This window comes from Patella vulgata, chromosome 6, assembly GCF_932274485.2.
Source record: "Patella vulgata chromosome 6, xgPatVulg1.2, whole genome shotgun sequence".
Taxonomy (NCBI): domain Eukaryota; kingdom Metazoa; phylum Mollusca; class Gastropoda; family Patellidae; genus Patella; species Patella vulgata.
Window position 1 is genome coordinate 12,923,939 of NC_065884.2, and position 23,144 is coordinate 12,947,082.

Below are 23,144 nucleotides of genomic sequence, written 5' to 3' on the forward strand. Positions count from 1 at the left end.
GAGCATTTGTTTGAATTCAAAAAGCCGAAAAGACAAACCAGATTAGCTTGTTATAAAAATGGTTTTAAGTCCACGAGTTAATTGGCTTCAATAAAAGTTCAGAAAAGAGACAGATTTGAGGACGATTTTTTTTTCTCTGATTTGTATTATTGCTCCAACTTTCGGTTCCTAAAGAATAAAAGAAACCAAATAAATAATCAGCCTTGGCAACTTTTAACGAAATACGATGACAGATTGCGAGGATTTTTAATTTCAATTGTCTTTTCTCTTGCAGAATACATAACTAGAATTGAGAAAATGTTCCTTTCTGAAGAAGTAAAAGGGTGCGGTATAGGAGTATTGTCAATTTGGTCAGACCCCTGTTTTTAATTCTAATTCAGCTGGTTTTCTTATGAAACCACAACTGGTAAATTTGAAATTTTGGATGAAAATAAACACGAAAAACGCAGGTGCGTCATACTTCCAACTCAATTTTTTTGGAAATTTTAAAATTTAATTTGAATATTCAGAATATTTGCCTTCTGCCTTCTAACCACGTATGATTGAAGAAAATAACACTCGGTTTGTTTCTACGACATATTTATGAATTAAAATGAGCTGGAACAAAGTACCATTGATTTGTTGAGGGCATAGGGGTCGGGGCAGACAGACCTGATTCTATGAACCGTTAGACCAGACTGTCAAAATTCAGGAACAAAAAACAAACTTCTCTTTGGTCCTCCAAGAAAGCCCTTCTACACTGTCTGTTTTTCAAACATTACCAAAGTTCGTTAACTGTGTTGACTAAGAAACACGCAGTATTGCTACATATTAAACTATCAAAACTTTAAAAAAGCAAAAAACCCCAACAATTAGTGATTTATAGGAAAGGTAAACATGCTGAATACAAAAATTTACAAAAGTTCTATAACGATAGACAGTAATATCACCGAAATGCAATTTTCAGCAATACTCTTGCGCCTATCTTGTTTAATTCCCTTTTCAAAATTTAAAAAAAAGTTCTTAAAATTGCACTTTAAAATGCCATTGTTCTAAAGTAACTTGTAACTTAGCTCTCTCACACTTATAATATACTTGTACCTCCCATTTAGCTCTCTTACACTTATACATATATATATACATGTAGGCCTATACTCCCTATATTTGTTACCACTCGCTTGTAAAAAAAGCGGATACCATTGTCGGTAGTAAAATAAACCAGTAATTGTTATTCATATAAATGTGTTGTATAATAATTACCTATCAATTACTAAAATGTCATTTAAAGAAGAACTTTGTTTTGTTGTTTATTCACCCATTTCTTTTATATATCCATATATATTCTTGTATTTAGGACAGCGGCTTTTCAATTTTTGAATAAAATATTCTTTTTAAAAATAAATATTGTAAATCTAACAAGACCACCGTCCAAGATAGTTTATGGTTCAATGAAAGAATATCGTTTTCTGTTATACTAAAATACGATGCAACTTAATTTTGTCTAGTTTATTAATTAATAAAAATCAACGCCAGGGTAAAATATTACAAAGACTTTGGTGTTCCTTTTTATAGCAAAATTGATATAAATATTTATCTATTACACTAGCTGTACATATAGGATTCCCCGGTTGTACGTGACAAGGAGTAGAGTTGCCTATCTGACCTCGTGGGTTTTCTCCGAGTTCTCCGGTTACCTCCCACTGCTAAAGACCCCTACGTGCAAGCGAATTATTGAAATAAAATTGAACCATATGTTAGTCACGAAATGACCTAGTTTGTGTCAAGTGGACGTTAAACCTCATTCCATTCTATTCTTAATAAAATAGATATTGTGAAAAACATTTAATTAAACAAATTTTACTTAAATTGAAATATTGGTAATCTTTCCTCCAGGAATAAACACACTCTTTGTGTATTCTAAAAGAAAAAACATTTTTCACACCCAAAAATGTTTGTATTTGCATATTCGTATGCAAATATGCATAATTTGTATTCAGTTACTTTGACACATTAATGAAAAGGCTGTATTTGAATAAATGCGGTGGTTTTATAAACAATATTTCATATGAATGAACAAACTCTTTGTGTGTTCTAAAATGCGTGTATTTGTTGTTATTTTTGTTCATCCCACCAAACAAGTCACTTTTTGCTTTTTTAAAAAAATTATTTTGCTCTTCGTATCAATTCAATGCGCATAATTCGTATTCAGTTACTTCGAAACATTTATGAAACGCCTGTGTTTCTTTTCTCTTGATAATATTTTACACAATTCAAATTAATGTGAGGATTTATTTACATGTTGAGTCAATTCGAACTCTTGGTACGTCTCATTACATTGTCCAGGGCAAAACAAGCTTGAAATGATTTTTATTGAAAAGTTAGAGCAGAATTTCCTTGTTGCTACTTCTTTAATCTAGCTTTGATCTACGACAAGGCATCCAAGGGCGCTTTACTATTCAATCAACCCCTCGTTAAATCTGCCGTATCGACGAGTAAAGTCACTAGAAAAAAAACCCGACTTCAGTTATTGTCGCTCTATTGTCCCCCCGCTCTGATACATCCATAACCGTTGTTGCTTGTATACAAGTTTTGGCATTAAATCGACGAGCTCTTATTAAAAAGATCTCAATACAAACTCTCGTATTATTCATTGCGAATTTCTTTTCAATCCTAGCGATAATATCGCGACACATACCGTCTAAATCCTTTTGTCGACCGTCGCCGAGGAACACCCTCTCGTCTTTGACAAATGGCCCGTGACGTGGGTATTGTCCGCGCATGTCAATTATAGGCTCGATACAGGCTATGATGGAGTCCAAATATGGATAGCACGTGCAATTTGGACATTGTAAAAAAAGAAAGTCGGGTTACGAAGGACACAGAATCTAATATTTCTGGTATTGATAGGGGCTTGAGATTTCTTTGAATAAATTCCTGACTCGAGTGATCAAAGAGCTAGTTTGTAGTACCGTGTAATATTCTTGGACACGCTGACATGGAGTTGGTTATAGCATGCAATAATTAACTATTCTTTTAGATTACTTCTAATACAGCTTAGAACTAGTCCGTCTTTCAAAGAGGGGATATCAATATTAATCCCAACAACCATCATTTGAAGCAAATATAAAAAACAACTTCTTAAATACAAATTATATCTTTGAAAAGTATTGCATCCGGGATAAAAGACAGGCGAAGACCTAGTGCATGAATTCATTAATCAAATGAATAAGTGGTCTCCTTTACGTCACCCACAACATAAACATGCCAGAAAACTGGTATATAGCTGATCTTTTTTTCTCCCACACAACTTCTCAGTAACGTAATTTTGAAAATGAAGGTTATAACAAGCAATCACTACCACTACCATTTCTGGAACAATAGGCCTATGACTTTTCTCATCTAAATACAATTTAATTTTCTATGTACAATGTCTACTACAATGACAAACCATTGCTGCTATATTATCATAGTTCATCCCCTTTTCATATCTCACGAAATCGTCATTCTCCTTTCAAATGAATGGGGTTTAACGTTCTATGGATATACCTTTCTGCAACGTCCGGGCTAGAGCGTGTGAAATAGCTTTATTTAACGTCCGCTTCCACCGAGGTGATATCGCAGACAAGCGGGTTAGAGCAGACGATGCCCACCTTTAAAAAAAACCGTTACAGAAAATTTAATTTTCGGCGTACAATGTCTACTAGAATGATAAACCATTCCATCTATATCTTGTGAAAAAAGAAAGTTCGCCCCCTGTTCATATCTCGTGCAACTCCACTTTTAAATGAAGAGTTATACGTTATATACTTGTCTGTACCGCCTAGGCCAAAGAAGACGAAACTCCCTTTAAAAAGAAACTGTTACAGAAAGTATCTACTGAACTTTTCTTTTGGCATGTTAAAGGAAAATTCGAAAAAAAAAACGCAATGACTTACTTATAAGCTAGCCATGTAGAATGTTTTTTTCAAAATAAGTTTTTAAAATAAACATCTACACAAAAGGCTTATATGTTTAAATGGTGAGTGTAGCGGATATGTCTAAACTACACATTAATACGCGGCCTATTCTTTATACCCCCGAGGCTCACTAAATTCAACAGGGCGACAGTAATGGTCGGCGACGTTCAAATCGAAAATTAGTAAAAAACATCCTGTTTATTCTCTTTGTAAGTACGATAATTTTGTATAAAAATAGCCATCTTAATTTCACAAAAAATAGATGTTTGCTAAAGGGTATTTCAATAGTTTCTTTCTTTCGGTGGTACTTGGATGTATAACACAAAGGCGCTGTGACAAATTGTACCTCGAGGACGTTAATTTGCAGAAATTGATACAAGGGTCTACTGGGAACCGGGTGAACCCTAAACAGACGTATACGTCGTATTATCAGGCCTATTCAACTTCACGTACAGTAAACGTGATTACTTTAGAAAAATGGTTTATTCGGGCAGCACAAATCGTCAGATCTAGGGACTTTAATGGTAAGTGCAAAAGGGGGCGGGGGCGCACATAAACAATTATACAAGACAAACATACGGATAGGACACAATATACACAGAAGCCTTAGACATCAAACGCACATGACAGATCGGGGATCACTGCACTGTGCATTCCCGGGCCAGTAGTGGTACAGGCTTCAAACAAAAACAACAATAAGGGAAGCAACCCAGGGTAACAATAGCCCGACGCCAATCTTGGAATCGGCAAGTTCAGTGTCCCTCAGAACTTAATCTCTGTAGGACATTTTGAGGCTAACGCGCATTTGTTTCATTTCTGATTCCGCCTACAAATTTCAACTGTCGTCAATTATTTTACGTGTACACCAATGCGTACCTGGGCGGTGTTTTTTCTCGACCTACTACGGCATTCGATCCAATGGTGATTCCCGGAATCCACTTTCTAATTTTTTTGTTGTTTTTTTTTTTGGTGTGTGTGTGTGTGTGTGTGTGTGTGTGTGGGGGGGCTGTATTAATCATATATTGTACCATTTAGGCCACATTAATTTAGGCCACTATAAAAATGCCCCTCATCATACGTACTTGGTTGTATTGTTCAAAAGCTTTTTGTTCCAAATTGTTCAGTGTTTTAAATTGTATACAAAACATCTTTCATGTGATTCAAGTGGATATTTATTTACCAAGACCCTAAATAACTGAAAATCAAAAGACAAAATATATTTTATGACATGACATTTTGAGTGAAGAGTGGACAATGCCCACTGGAAAAATGCCACGCAATTTTCGGGGTGGCATTGTCTCTGATCATAATTACGTTTCTTTAACGCACTCATGTAAAAATAAAAATCCAAAATTGTTTAATCTCATTGCTGCCAAAGTAATCGTTTTAGGCGGAAAATCAAGTGACTGACCTTTCACGGACTGGCTATATTAAAATAATTTCATCCGACACGACTCTCACATTTGACTTCGATCGTGTAAAACAATTCAATTGAATATGCAATAATTATCTACAACTGGTTTATATTAGGAAATCTATAAGTAATTTTCACGCTCGGCATCCTAAAGTTCTCCATGTTACAGAATATTCAATTTGGCCAGAATTAGCTGGATTAGAGGGGAACCAATGAAGGTTAATAGTAGACACTGTCTATAGCCTCGTATAACAAGGAAGCGAGTTAGTTATGGTTCTTAGCCCGTGGACCTTACTTCGCATTAACAAATCTAAGCACGGAATCATAAAATTGGAAACTGTTTTTGCTCGGTTGAATCTCGAATTTAGTAGCTCGGGGGAACAATTTCACACCTTCTGTGAAATCTAAAAATGTCAATGAAATTTGCTCTTCTAAAGATCGTCTGGTCGTGCAGCTCTCGCGCCCGGCTCGCGCTCCACTCGTATACACGTTAATACGAAATGAGCAAACAGCCTATTGGATGGAGCGGAAGGAAAGATTATTAGTTCAGATTTATTTTCCAACAAAATGAAGAAAATCTCGTAAATACTGAAGGATGATATTGCGCCGACAGAAAATTAAAGGGAAGCCATTTTGGCTAAGAAGCGCGGTTGATTACCGATGTAGGTGAAGCGAGGATAATATGGCGAAATGGGATTTTAGTCAATTTATGGCCGTTAGAACATTTCTTCTGATTTATGGCTTTAAGGTGAAAAATAGAAAAGATCTCAATTTAGATCCAAATTAATAAAAGAGAAAAAACTGTTCAGCGATAGAGAATGAGTCCCCTCATTGCAGTAAAACATTTTTCAAATTACCCAGACCAACAGACGAAAGGAATCATATAATGGCTGGCTATATAAACTTTTAAAAAGAAATTGAACTTTTGATATTCTATTAACGAATGCCATTTTTACATCAATCAATGAAACAATAAACAATTCTTTCAGTCGTTTAAGATTTACCCCCCTTTCTTCTTCGGAGAAAATTTGTAGAAAAGAATATATTCCAAATCGTCTCCTCCCCCAAATAAACCCGTAAATATATTCAAATTGTGTGTGTAATTCTTTTATGTGCACAATTTCTTTAAGTAAGTTTAATCACTAAATGGCTGCCTTATAGCCACTAGAAATACATCTTTGAAACAAATGCTTTCTTTGCCATAAGTTGGAAGAATAGTACTAATAATACAAACAATATAAATAATATAAACAGAGAGAGAGAAAGAGAGGTGGTTTAACGTCCACTCGACACAAACTAAGTCATTTCGGGACTAACATATGGTTCAATTTTTATTTCAATTGCGCATATGTGTCTTTAGCAGTGGGGGGGGGGGGGTCGGAGGACAGGGAGAAAACCCACGAGGTTGGACAGGCAACCCTACTCCTTGTCACATACAACCGGGGTTTGGTGAAAAAACTTTAGGTCCTAAAATTAATATCTTTGTTTTTACATTGGTTTCTTTTAATTTCACACTGTCATCTTTATCTCTTTTAGACAAATATAAGTAATAATACTTTCGTACAAACCACCCCAGATGTGTTTGAATATATAATATTTTTTTAAATTGAAATAATACATACTTTTGACAAACTGATTCAAACACATATCCTATTTCGTTTCGTTTTTATAGTTTAAAATTTCGTTTTACTTGTCAGCATTACACCAGTAGTAGGGGCCATGGAAAGTATAAAAAAAAACAGAAAAAAACAAAACAAAACGAAATGTAATAACTGTATTTTAAGCAGATTGTATTTTTGACTCTGAGGATTATATGCCACTGTCTATTACTTACACCGACTTGCAGAAGCAATTTACACAAACAAAACCTCTTTAATTTTTAAGCACATACCATTATGGTAATAGTCATAAATCTCTTAAATATACAAATTTAAAAATTACATGTGACCCAGGGGTCGTGTAATACACAATAACCCCCAGTAAACCATCGTTTGTTTGTATATCTACTTAGTAAAAAGACGTAACATTATCTATAATTACACTGATATTTACTAGAAATTCAGCCTTTAATCTTATTATGATGACATCCATTTCTATATTGTTAGTTAATCATTTATGAAAAGTCGGTGTTGATAATATGGTCTTTAATGCCCCTGGTAGTTGAACGCTAATTCCGTATAAAGCAACACAGGGCCAATACATTAGTTATGTTATTTTCTGAAATTATCCACGGATTATTTTCTCGTGTTGCCTTCACGCATATTAGACATGATCCAATAAGTATAATTAATACATTTTATTTCAAGTGCCGATCAAAGGCTAGAAATAAAATAGAAAAATTACAGCCGAATCTATGTTGTAAATTCAAGTGCAGTTTATACACGATAGAGTTGGGATTAATTACATTGTATGCCTATATTTTATTTGTGCTGTTGCAATATTATGAATTGGACCCTAGTTTTTACAATTGAATAACACTTCCTGCTATATTTTTATATCACGCGCATTAACACAGAACTTCCATTTCATGAGCGTTGGGGATCCCATTTTAGATGATTATCATTGCACGATGGCCAGGTTAATCAAATATATATATACATCCTAATTGGAATGAAAGTTCAAAACATACTTATTTCGTTTCGTTTTATTGTTGATGTTGTAACGCGAAAACTGCGAGAGTAATAACGTTGCTGTTAATAAACTTAGTGAATGATACCCATAAAGCCGTCTATATTATTCTGAAAATCTGGAAAATAAAAGAAACTAAATTTGTGTCTAAATTACTTGTAATATCCTTTTTATTTGAAAGTTCAAATCTGAAATATTACAATGCAAATGTGTTAATAAATAATGTTTTAAACTACTACGCATTTTGAACATGTAATTTAACTTTGACTTATCTTGTTTAAAGGAGCTAAATCGCTGTTTTTTCTTTGGCACCAAGAAATGGACACAAAAGGGTCGCAACGCTAATAATAATGTATTATGAATGTATATAAACTGATTTACATTCAATCGTTTCTGTTTTTACTGTAATTTCTAATCAGTTATGTTCAGCGAAATTCGCGAAGAGTCCAGATTTAATAGCAGTCTTTGGCGTCTGGTTATTCCAGTCTACACTAGTAGTATTAGCCTGTGGGGTATGTTTAGCCTCGTCCATCAAGTAGCTTCATTAGAAATGGAGCTCAAAGTCATTCTGGCACGCGATTCGTGTGCTAATTTAAAAATTTCCATTTTGTCTTAAATATTGGATATCAGAAGCCCATATCTTTTCACGGTAAGATAACAACACCAATGTTGATTTAAATTGACCAATAAGTCGAAGCTTGGATGATATTGAGTTGGCGACTTGCCTCCTTTAACCATACAGATACTAGTTTCATTTTGCTCAAAATTTACAATAAATGGGTGTTAACAAATAATGTTCAAGCTACAATGAAGTTGACAGATTATTACGGAATGATCTTGTTTAAACATACATTATGCAAGAGCTAAATCTGCCCATTGCAGGCAGGTCTTTCTTTAGGCCTGAAATGTTATCTACATTATTAATTAGACATTAATTAACTTATCCAGGCCATATTCAACTCTCGATGTCATCGCTAGCCTGTGATATTTACTGGATTATAATCCGAACTGCTGTTCAACGCTCATTCATGATTAAATAAAAAAAAGGATAATCAAGACTATGTATTTTATTGTACCGACTTAAGTAATGATGATCGAGACTAGGCAAAATTCAATCGCTAAATTCTCGGTTCAGAGTGGATCAATTTGACTGAAATTTTCAGAAAATTCCCTTTACATTATCTAGTTTTTAACAATTATAGTGAGAACTGTCAGCTCTTTATCTAATCTCCCATAATGTATCTTTAAGTTACAATCTAGGAAAATCACTTCTTCTCTGGTAATTTTTTTTTTATATTTTAATATTAATAAATAAAATGATGTTAGATAAATGTTTGTTTGAGACTCATTTCTCTAAACATGACCGGAGTCTCGAAAAATCAAAATGTTATCGAATAGAAAAAAAGAGAAAGAAAAAAAGGGAAATCTTTTTGATTTCTTTTTGCAGAAATGATTGAAGTCAATTTTAGATCAAAATGTAAAAAAAAACCTAACTTATAATCAAATAAAAGACTTCATTTGGACAGCTTTAAATCATTTTAAAGTTGTTGTTTTTATACTCAAATGTCGAGATTTCGCTGAATTCTTTTGATGCTATTTTCAGTTGGAGCAGCTTAATAAATCAAGATATTTCAGTAGAAATTGGCAAAACCATAAATTCAGTTAGTGCTGGCTGATCTTTGCTGTGTTCCCCCCCAACTAGAATGATATTTTATCGTTTCGTTGAATAGAAGTCAGTTCCAAGACTGTCAGGAACTTCTCATGGCTGATTTCACTCATCGAATATAAAAGGGACATGCCGTAATTCTGAATGACAGTCGAACATTAGTTACCACCGTTATATTGAAGCAATACATTTATTTAAACATGCGCGGTGACCGAGTGACCCGGAAGACAAAGCTAGGGGTTGCGGGAAGATCAGCGCGAGGGAAGATATATGTTCATCGTTCCACATGTAATGTCTTATTATTGATATTTCTCAACAATAATTGACGCGTGGTGATTTTTATTTACCGGTTATTCACCCATATTCTTATTTTATGTACATTACTTTTTATTTCGCACTGAAATCATACACCCATCTCATGTACGGAAGTAAACGAAAATTAGGAAGTTTCTTCGAGATGATGCAGAAAATCATCGTTTTAAATAAATTTTATTTTCGTGATCAAGTTATTTTAAAAAGCATCGGCCATATAGCTCGTTTTAAATAAATTTTATTTTCGTGATCAAATTATTTTAAAAAACATTTTAAACATATATTTGCGTTCTAGTATTTTACAATGTACGATGATAGTTTTCCTTTACTGACCCGAAGTCGCTTGAATTAAAAGTGCTAAACCTCTTTGGTTTAACTAAAAAAATAATACTGAAATGTGTTGATTCAGATGAGCGATTGCACAATCTCTATCGACTAAATTATTGTTTTGTGAACTGGATCGATTTAGATGAGTGATGGAACAAGTTCTATTCAACCAAATTTTTGTTTTGGGTTGATTTAGATGAGCGATGGAACAAGTTCTATTCGACTAAATTATTGTTTTAGTCTGGGTTGATTTAGATGAGCGATGGCACAATCTCTATTCGACTAAATTATTGTTTTGTGAACTGGATCGATTTAGATGAGCGATGGAACAAGTTCTATTCAACCAAATTATTGTTTTGGGTTGATTTAGAAGAGTGATGGAACAAGTTCTATTCGACTAAATTATTGTTTTGTGAACTGGATCGATTTAGATGAGCGATGGAACAAGTTCTATTCAACCAAATTATTGTTTTGGGTTGATTAAGATGAGTGATGGAACAAGTTCTATTCGACTAAATTATTGTTTTGATCTTGGGTTGATTTAGATGAGCGATGGGACAAGTTCTATTCGACTAAATTATTGTTTTGAACTGGGTTGATTTAGATCAGCGATGGGACAATCTCTATTCGACTAAATTATTGTTTTAATCTGGGTTGGTTTAGATGAGCGATGGGACAAGTTCTATGCCATAAAATTATCATTTCGAAAAATTAAGCGGAAGTTGTCTAAATTATTTAATAATTTTAGTTTCATTTTTGCCTTACTTGGTCGGCTATGTCGTGACAGACGTAAATCCATTATCACATCACAAAATAAATCAAAATATAAAATCCAATGAAATCAACAATTTTAAAAACCCAAATCAAAGAGGTGTAGTCAATTTTAAGAACTTTTATGGAAGGAAACAAATTTTGTCATTGTTATATTATATAATTTATGGGGGATCAAAATGGCTCGCTAGCCTGGAAGTCGGGTGTTTGATCTCTGCATTGGCCGACAAAGTCCATCAAGATTTTCCGGCGTGGTTCCCCCTTGAGAGTGATGCAGGCCGGAGCGTCTGACAAGGGCAGCTGTCTAGTCGTTCCGATGGGACGAAAAACCGAGGTCCCGATTACACATTGGCGTGCACGTAAAAGATCCCTTGACAGTTGGAATTCCATATAAGAGTATACCGTAGTACCGCTGTCCAGGCAAAATTTCCCTCATAGCAAACTGTATGGCATATGCCCGTCTTCATTAGCCCAGTTCGGAGCAGAACAGTAGGACGTTAAACCCCATTTCATTTCATTTATATAATTTGTATTCGAAATGAAATGAAATTAAATGTTGTTTAACGGTCTACTGTTCTGCTCCGAACTAGGCTAATGAAGACGGGATTTGTATTCGAAGAAGAATGATAAAAAAGAGTCTATAAATTTTCTTTTTAAGGACAGACTATACTGTTTCATAGCTGTGTATGTTTGCTCACTTCTTCATCAAAAGTTGTTGAACCAATTGAGATGGCTATTGGAATGTATACATGATTGCACCTTAAATCAGAGAAACGGTCTAGGCCTGGCAACTCTCTAGGGTATTACATCATCAAGATGGCGTCTGGCATGTCATCAAGTCTTACTGGTAAATGAAGCGATGAGGTACAGACGATCTCTGATTATACATCTAACAAAAACGACGAGAACATATAACGCTTGACCACAGACTGTGAAAATTACAAGTTTCGCTGACCACGTATGGTGTAGTATGGTCACTGTAATAATATGGTGAAAATCACCTCCGCCATATTACACTTCTAATGGAGTATGAATTTCGGCCAAGCAGAAGCGAGATTTTAACCCTCTGCTGAGCATCATGGGTAATAAAGCGTGGTGAAATGTGCTGTTTATTAAGGTGATATTTCTGAGTATCCGTCTGTCTTTTGTAATAAAAGCTACTTTGTATATTTAATGTGTGTCTTATAAAGCAACGATTCCTGTTTCTAAAATAAAGTTTATAACGGATAATATTTGTCTTAACTTGTTTAAAGTGTTAATACGTGTTAGCAGTTCGGAATAATTGTCATCGTTAATCAGCATTTAATCATATTAATTGCATAATAATTTCGAAATTTTAACAGCTTCAGCCTCGTTACATAAAACACGCGCAAATGCTATCCCTTCGCTTAATTCAAACAAACGCCATATTAGTTGCTAAATTAACTAAGAAATTAAATTTTCAAACGATTCATTTGAGGAATGAGGTGGGTGTGTAGGCTATACCAAGCTGTAGATGATTTCATTCCATACAATTATTGGACATGGTTTATTCGGTGAATTATTCTAACAGATTTATTTATATTTTTAATACGCAATAAAGCGACAAATTTATTAATAAATACTTCTTACCACTTTTCATCAACCATTCAATCATAAGTTGTGTAATATGGACAACTAATTTATTCAAATTTACAAAATTGTCTACCAACCTTACAATGCAGGTAATGTTAAAACTGGGTGATTTGATGGTATATTCAAACTAATTAATTTATCATAAATGTTCTTCAAATCCTTCTCAAAACATTGCAATTGTCAGGGAATACCCTTGCTATAAAATATCGATCAAAAGAGGTCATGTTTATGTCACGTGACTTACGGGTGCAAAGTCGGAGGAGAATACATTGCATACACAAGACGATGTTATCTTTAATCACTGACTATTTATTACAAATATCGAATCCTAATTAAATTCTCGTATTATCTACTGCCCGCGTCTTTTTCCGTGATTTTTATCTCAGAAAGTTTTGTACGTCTAACTCTTCATAAAGTTTATCAACATGTACATCAAGCGCTCAATCTCCGTGTGCAACCTTTGACGTCACGCGTGCAGATATTCCTAATCGTCGGGCTGTCGATTAGGGGAACCCTGACATTTTTGTCCTATATACGCCCCATGGGTGTTTTTCAGGGAATCCAGTATTTTCCATATATACCAAAATTGCCATACTTTTATTGGAAATAACCACCCGATAAATACTTTCCTGGGAACCTATCTTTAAAAGCGGGGCTACGAGAAGTAAATTGTGCTTTAGTTGTATTCTGGTTATCTTACTGAACACTAATAAGACAAATCGCTAATTTATGATAAGAGTAGTGTTCATATTTCTTATCTCTTTTGGTGGAATGAAATACAAAGATACATAATGATGTGTTTGATAATCCACACGGATCCAAATCTGGTTTACGTTATTTACTCACAAGATGTTTCGCGTTAGGTGTTGGTAGTTTTCCACTTTGGGGTTCATTGTTACACATTACATTCACATTGTGCAGGATCTAGAATTAAATTTCAAATTTGACCAGACGGAAAATATACAGAAGATCGAGATTTGTTTCCACTAAACTCGGCCTAATACAAAATTTCCAAATTCGCGCATGTGTTCAAATCCATAACAAAAATCATGGATAATGGTCCTTGGTTAAGAATTGCCATTAATTAATCAGATAGGCGAATAATGTTGAATGAATCTGATAATGGTGACTATTTTATTTTATGTATCGATTGAATATTTGTACACTTGCTTTAAAGTCAAGTCAAGATACGAAACTGTTTATTGTTTCGCGTAATTCTCTTATGACCTGAAATTACCGTCTTCAAAGGTGGATAACTCTATTGTTTTATTGTCATTAAGGGACAGGTTCCAGTGAGTGTCTTTTCAACGCCATTGATGTTCAACTGTCAAGAGTCGTTGTATCTTTATTGCAGAATCTGTCAAATATGGGTTATAATTTTGAAATATCGTCAATACGACAGATTAAAGGTATTAAATAGCACGGAAACTTTTCGCACCTAGTTTCATTAAGCTTTGTCATCAAGATTTCCGCCATAAAACAGAATACTAAACCGCAATCTCGTTTGTAGAGAAATTAAAAGCAAAGCCGTGTTTAAGTGGATTTATCACTTGGAATGATCCATAGTTATAAAACACAAGTTTAAAAGGAAAATCTTGCTTGTGGGTAAATGAAGCGTTTTGTATCTCATCATAGGCCAAGACTAACAATCATCACTACTGGCATAGCTACAACGAGAATGAAATGAATTGAAATGAAATGGGGTTTTACGTCCTACTGCTTTGCTCCTACTGGGCTAATGAAGACGAGCATACGCCATACAGTATGTGTGATCGGAAATTTGGCCCAGACAGCGGCACTGTGGCCTATTGCTTATTTCAAATTCCAACTGTCAGGGGGTCTTTTACGTCTCTGCAATGTGTATACTGTTTTTAGTCTAATCCGAACGACTATACGTTGTCCCTTGGCAGGCCCTCTGTTCAGCACCACTGACAAGATGGAGCGACGTCGGAAAAATCACTATGAACTTTAACTAAAACGAGAGTGAGTGCCGGGAATTAAAACCATAAACATCCAACGAAAGTTGTTGGTTTATTCGATTTCCAAAATAAAGGAGAAATGGTATCAGGTGGTGCAGAAAGTGTAACCACGTTCGTTAGTACTGGGGGGTTAACGTCCGCTTTCACCGAGGGGATATCGCTGACAACTTAAGAAACTTGCCAGATGAGTCAGTGGTTGGGAGGTTAGTTCAGCATAGGATAGGAATGGTAGAGAAAAAAGACATTGGCAGCCAGGATCCTATCGGAGCAGTCGTGCCTTTGGGGATGTAGTGTCTAATCATTCTGTACACAGAGATCCATCTACTTTATACTTCAAGAATAGATCTCTGCCCTAAATGGCCGCCATATCCAAAAATGTGTATACTGTTTTGTTATGCGGTTCTACTCCGTTTCACATCTGTCATACACACAAAGACTAAATAAACTTTTTTTTCAATTTCATTAAATGGAAGCCGATTAAATATATAACAAAATACTTAGCGTTTTCGAATAAAATTGTCGATTTAGGACTTAAAATGCCGATCAACTAGCTTAGTGTCTGTTCTCAAACGGAGCTAACTGGTGACAGACAGCTTAAGTTTAGTACGGTGTCAAATTGGACCTTTCTACGTGTTGCTCCTGGGAAAAAGGGACACCCAGCGCTATTCCAGCCTATTGGGGTGATAATTTGGACTTGGGTTACAGAAGTTGGAGCTACATGGTAGACACACAGATAATTTAAGTTTTGCTTTGTTTAATTTTGACATATAAGCAACAGATCCTCAACCGTACTTCTAGTGTAAATACTTATTATTATTGACACCAAAAGTAGAATTGGAACATTCTTGTTTGGCCATTTTGAAAATATCAGCGTATTATTTATCGGCATGGTTGAAAGATAATTATGTGGTTCTGAGCATAATCTTATATCGGTAAGATCTTGTGTTTTGGGCAACAAATATAGTAGTACCTCATAATTTAAATATATCTTTCAATCGATGGATGTATAGGCTATTTAGGGAATGTATCTATACATGTATCCATAATCTTTTTTCAGTATTGACGCGCTTTATAAATGACGATATTATTATTATATAATATTTATCTAGAATCCGGTATTTATCAGGAACCCCAGAGTGTTAATCTTTATATCCACATCTGTAATCATTTCTTGATAACCAGAGTTATACGTAGGTTCCAAAAGTTATTCATAGGGTACATCTATAGGTACCACATTCGCGCCTGAACTCGCGAACCTCGTATGCGGTCTTTCAAAATATGTTATATAATTTGAGTACCTGATGACCACAAGCTAACCAGTGAGTCACGAATTGACGCCCTTGCTCATCGACTGTTTAAATAAAAATAAAATTAATTCATCAGTTTCATAAATATCTGGATTATGGGTCCAAATCCTATCCTCTGTTTCATTATAAAGAACCGCAACATTTTTTTTTGTTTAGCCTAAAATATCCCATCCATCATCTAGCCGTCATCCAACACAAACAACTTGTTTATATTTATAAATCAATAAAACGTTATGGTTCATTGATTTCTGATGATAAATAAAGTGATTGGATCTCATGTGGTTATTAGTAACTATTTACGTTCCACATCAATGCTTTATTAATGTCATAATTTACATAAAGCAGCCAAACCATGAGAATTATACTCACATTGGGGGGGGGGGGGGGTAACGTCCACTCGACACAAACTAGGTCATTTCGGGACTAACAAATGGTTCAGTTTTTTTTTAATTTTAATAATTCGCTTGCGCGTAGGGGTCTTTAGCAGTGGGAGGAAACTGGAGGACCCAGAGAAAACCCACGAGGTTGGGAAATGATAAGACAAACCGTGTTATAATATTTTTAAGATATATTTTTTTATATATATATTTTTAAAAGTTATTGTAATTATGCTATTTTAAAAAAGTTATTTTAATAAGTATATTGAAATGTTGTTATTTTTTTCATTATTATTCAAGCAAGTGCATCATTCTCAGAAATTCACAGATTTTAGTACATCGAACACTTTTTGGATTTAAAAATACGATGGAATTATTTTTCGACAGACCATCTATCATACTCAAAGATATTTACGTATTTTCTTTTTTAAAGTGGAAGAATGAATACTAAAGAAAAAAACGATACCTTTAACAATTCAATTCAACTGATGTTTTCAAGAACTCTTAATTTTGGGGTGATGAATAATTATATTTTTCTATACAGGTCACAATTCTATGAAATTACTGCTTATTACTAAGCGACGTTTCGACTAGGCTTCTCTAGTCATTATCAAGCAATGATAAAATATGAAAATAAACGTCGCTCAGTAATAAGCAGTATAATTGTATTCCATATAATTGTGACCTGTATACTCTGGCTTAATTACTAAATACCATTGAAACAATAATTATTTTTTCTAATGTGAGACTGAGTAGCCTACACATTTGCTTCAACATTTTTATAAAGATTGAGAATTTTGGATGTAGTTGTTGTACTTGATCGGTGAATTCTATTTTTACAGATAATAATAATACAGGGATAGAAAGGGTATTAAAGGAAACTCATAACTGTGTAATATTTTGAACGAATTGTTCTCGCCTATTATTCAAGACAGGTACCTTACATGGATAATCTTTATTACTTGTTGTCAAACAATGGAAGCACGTTTAAGTGTGTGATAATACAACAGTCTATAGTACTCGGATTATCTCTAATAACTTAAATACTCGTGTAAAAAAATCTTATGATCGTGTAATAACGGATATCTGCAGGAATTGTATTAATAAAACACCCCGTTGAATTACCCTTAATACATAAAATATTACACCACTGCCGTGCAACGTTTTCCGTTTCATCTTTAGATTCAGTGTTCAAAAATTGATTTCATTTTTTTTTATAAAAAGGCGGGAGTCGCGTGAGTACTCGGCACGAGATCAAAACACGAATTCCCCTTCTTAAAGCCAATTTCTAAAGTCTTGAAAAATTGAAAGAGACGAAAACAATAATATATTATGCGAGTTTCCATATAAATTTCTATAAACAAATTTTTTAATGCATAATTTAAGATCGTTCGATAATAAAATCGGTAATAAATTCGCTATTAATATAATTTTGAATAAATAACAAGAACGACACAAAAATATTTAAAAAATGAATATTATAAATAGAAAAATTCTCCATTAATGCAAATATTGGATAAATTAAAAAAGTAAAATTAAAAAAAACCAAAAAAACCCCCAAAAATTAAACTATAAATCAAAGAATTTTTATCAAATATGTTTAGAATGTGATTTTGTAAATAGGCCTATTACTAGATCGCTACCCACATTCCTTGTAAAGCCCTTTGATCCGGTTGTAATTTTAAAAGTGTTTAAGAAATTCAGAAATCGCTTCTCTCTCGATTGCCTAAAACGAAAAATGCTATATATCACCACAATTCTATTTTCACAATACAAAAGAACAACTTGACCAAAAAGGGTTTTAATCCAGTTTTGCACTCCTTGAAAATAGAGTTATCAAACGGTGTAAGGTCAATTTATCACCCACAAAAGAAGCTCCGATGTGTAGATGGATTTTAGTAGAAGACCGATTTTGCTCGCGACATGACTTGACGAATTTCCCTATCAAACTCTGTCCCTTTGATCGTGGTGTGTGACTTTTTATAATAAAGCTATAAAATATATATTATATATTTCAACAACAACATTACCATAAATCTAATTTTCTCGATTTAAAAATCAAGTAAATATGATGGATGTCGCGGTATTTAAATTATTATCTCGGCTGATTATTAACCCGGTCAATGTGTAATTTATAATAACTTGTCATCTAAGTACCTATACAGAAACCTATCAAAGCGTTACTTATAGAAATTATGAATTAAATGTCTCAATAGATAGCTTAATACTTACGTTTTCTTTTGATATAAGCAAATGAGATTCGCCGTTTTATGGTTTTATGGAGTGGTCTTTAGAATAGAAAACGATGATAAAGAGGATACATTAATTTTAAAAGATTTTATTTCTCAAGATGAAATTTGATCCTTGTTTGTCAATTATTTAATTAAGGTGTTCTTAAGACGATTCAAGTGCTTTTGTGAAACAGTCATGGAGGTAGGCTACAGAGTGAAATAGGTGAACCTTATTTCTCCAATGATGTAATAATATATACATAATATTTTCTCAAATAAAAGTTAAGTAACACACTGTGGTCATTTTAATTCATTTATTCTTCCATATCTCTTTTCAAAATAAAAGATTGAAAACAACTTTTGAAAAATAGTGACGACTGACTTAGATTGTCTGGTATTATTAATTTATATAATCAATGACAGAAAATGGGTTAATATTTTTCTTTACAATAGCCGTCAATAGAACAAAGCTGATGAGCAAAGGAAAGAGTTATCCCCCTTGTGCAATGATTTATATACAAATCGACAATAAAACTTTAGCCCATTATTCACTGAAAACCGAATAACTCACTGATTTTCAAAAGACAACATTTTAGCCGCGACTAAGATTTAAAATAAACTTTTATGAAAAATACTCGTTAAATCCCTCTTGTTCCTTCTTATTTTTTAACATTAAAATTTAAAGATTTTTATATGCTTGCTAAGATCCGAACAACATTATTGTTTAATTTCATATATCATTTACAATCAAAGACACAATGTCATAATATATAATATCTGTAATCAATATAGATAAATTCCGCCATTCGTCCTTGAAATGTTTTACAGGACTAGGTTCTAGTTAATTTAAAGGCTCAACACCACTCTTGTTGTAACTGAATAATATGTCCCAATCTTTATTCTGGTCAACAAATTGCACTATTTTACAATATTCCAATTAATTGATGATACAAATTTCATCTTAACACACCTAATTTAAAAAATTGGAAAAATTCAACTAAATGATTTGAAAAGCCTGACGTAAAGCTTTTCAAATGTGACTTGGATTTAAAAATATTTTTGAAACCTCTGGACAAGTAAAATAGGATTTAATGGATAATTTACACAACAGGTAGGACACTAACACATCTAGTACTTAGAATAAGGCTATTTTTAAATTTTCTTGGAGCTGTCAAGCCAGCAAGAGTGTTATTGTCCCTTTAAAGGATGTAACCCTCCCTCCCCCATCAATTTAAACCTTTGTCAAATGTAAAACACATAACACAAGGGAATATAAGTTACTTTGGAAGTTTATTTCTGGTGACGTTTTTTGCTTGATTAAGGCGAGAGAACCCTCGTCGAAACGTCGCAAAAAATAAACTTACAAAGTTACTTTAATATAATTGTGTCATGGGTTATTATCATTCAATTACTAAGTGGAACTATTCTTAAATCATATTACCTGATCTGAAATCACATTTCTCTAATAGTAAGTGCAGGGGGACTGCACCACAAATAATTTACACAAAAACAAACACACGGACAAGACATCATACTCAGAGTATTATCCATTGCACAATTTAATTAAATTGATGTCTAGCAACAGGAATAAAAAAACAACGAAGTCCACAAAAAAAATGTCTATTCTTAGCTGTTTTCATTTTCTTTCTAAACTCACGTCTTCATTATTCGAGTCGGTGCAGAACTATAGGATGTTAAACCCCATTTCATTTGTATTTCTTATTGAACCATCGATTATTATAATCATCTATGCATGAAGATTATCGCAATCGGTGCATCTTTTCTTCTCTTTCAAGAACATCTTGTATATTGTTGTCCCTCTATTTCTTAAGCATCGATTATTAATTTTCTAATTACAGCGATTTTTATTTTCATGTTTTTCAATTATAGCTATTGATTTAATCATTTACATATTGGATAAAGATTATGGTGTATAGCGCCATTTTGTGGGATATAATGCTAAACTAACTATAAGCAATCTCTTTAGGAAATTAAGGCATAAATAAAATTATATAGAGCTCAGAAGAACATATGTTTTGGGTGGTCCGTTCTCGGCTATTCACTCTCCGTCCTAAACAATTTATAATTAGAACGATTATCGCCATCTGTGCGGGTAAGTAATGATTTATCCATGATATACCCTTATTGTTGCGTCTCGTCTTGGTCCGTTTTACGAGTTCGATGACCGAGAGACTAATCTGAAAATAACGACAAACTCTTTTTCCGGATAATTTAACAATTTTACAGAGGTATAATTACTCAACTCATCATCTGGTACCAAGATCAGAAATTCTGAAATAGTATCCAAGTCAGAGGCAACACCAGCTATTCTAAATAGTAACTACGGCAGAGAAAATAGTAACCAAGGCAGAGGCGACACCATCTATTCTAAAGAGGAGCCAAGGCAGAGGCAACACCACCTATCTAAATAGTAACCAAGGCAGAGGCGACACCATCTATTCTAAATAGTAAACAAGGCAGAGGCGACACCACCTATTCTAAATAAAAAACACGGCAGAGGCGACATCATCTATTCTAAAGAGGAGCCAAGGCAGAGGCAACGCCACCTATCTAAATAGTAACCAAGGCAGAGGCGACACCATCTATTCTAAATAGTAAACAAGGCAGAGGCGACACCACCTATTCTAAATAAAAAACACGGCAGAGGCGACATCATCTATTCTAAAGAGGAGCCAAGGCAGAGGCAACACCACCTATCTAAATAGTAAACAAGGCAGAGGCAACACCACCTATCTAAATAATAACCAAGGCAGAGGCGACACCACCTATCTAAATAGGAGCCAAGACAGAGGCGACACCACCTAATCTAAATAAAACACGCTTTTGTGAGATTGTGAACGAATTTCTGTTTTCGAAATGAAAATGTCTCTAGGTTTTTCTTAACTTTTGTTCGAAAATATGAATCGGGGTGTCAGGAATTGAGTTTTCAAAATTCTTTCATAATCGCATAAAGAAAGTGGGAAATGAAAATGCCTTTTTATACATTACGTTTAACTGTTTTTTTTAATAAATATGGAACGAAGTGTTCGAAAAACTTTAACGGTTATTTCATTCTGATAAAATGCACAGAACTTACGTTTTTTGTTTCGATCATTCTGACGATACTGTAAACCATAAACTTTTAATTTTTTGGAATCCAAGCATTTTGTCGGATTATAGTGTCCCTTCTGTGTCAAAATAGTTTCCAAAAAACGTCATAGATAATTTGAAAGTAATCAAGTTGCCACAATACGACCTATTGTAAAGCACTGCAACCAAAAATGAATTGTTGGAAAAAATATATTTTCTGAGGCCTATTTTTATGATATAAGTCCATGTAGGCAATATTCAAAAATTCTTGAATCATCCTTTGTAGATTGCTGCTTTATATATTTTTTTGATACATTGATTATAATATTTTTTAAATATTTTTTTTATTTGAATGTGTTTAAAATACAACAAAAATATATTACATTCATATTTCTTCTTTGATTGGCATTTAGTAATTGAACATATTAACACAAGAATATATACGTCATCAATATGGAGATGTGGCTACCACACTAATGAACCATATTGTGAAATCAGAGGGCAAGTATATTAGATTTTGCAACAATTTGACATTTTAAATGCGATTCAGGTTAAGTTTTAATAGTATTTGATTGTTATTTTTGTTGCATATTTTGTATATATTTGCCTACTATTTACATACCTGTATCATTTGCTTGATAAAGAAGAGAGTATCAAACTCAGTAATTGTGTATCTATAAAATTGTACCTTGTGTTAGTACACGTACATAATGATCTTCATTCAGTATATTTGTAAAGCTAAAAAATTGTTGACTTTTAAGACAGGTAGCACATAAATAAAATCACCACAGAATTTCTTTTCGAAACCATGTAATGTAGCCATTTATTTCGAAGCATACAGCAGATCATGGCACAATGTTTTTCTCTGGGTTATGTTTCTTATTGTCTGTTTTTCAATTTTGAGTGAAGTCTGTATCACTACAGGCCCAGGACTCTACACCGCAGTAGTCGCTTACGACTAGTCACCGGGATTCAATCACTTTCACAAAACATTCTCAGACTTAAGTTAAGAATTTACTCAACTTTCAATCACAGTTTATGAGAAATATCTTTGATCCAGAAACACAAAAAATTACACTTAGTTTCTTATTGATATATTTGATACAACAAAAGTTTTATAAAGGCCTATACATTAGTTAAAATAAAGCGAACAATTTTGAGTAGATTCTTAACTTAAGTCTGAGAATGCTTTGTGAACTCGGGGCCATATAATTATGTACGTTTGTTTGTGATTTCTGCGTATTGTGCCTTGTCCGTAGTTTTGTTTTATGTAATTATGTGTGGTGTAGTCCCCCCCCCCCCCTGCACTTACTATTAGAATTAATATATATTTATCACATATTCTATAATTTATTATCGAACAATACAACAATAACTTACACTTTTTCATTTTAAAAAAAAAATCTAAAACCATTTCTATAAAACATTAAATTCTATGCAATTAAGAAATATAACTTGAATATTTTACTGTAAAAGCCATTTACCTTGTTTTA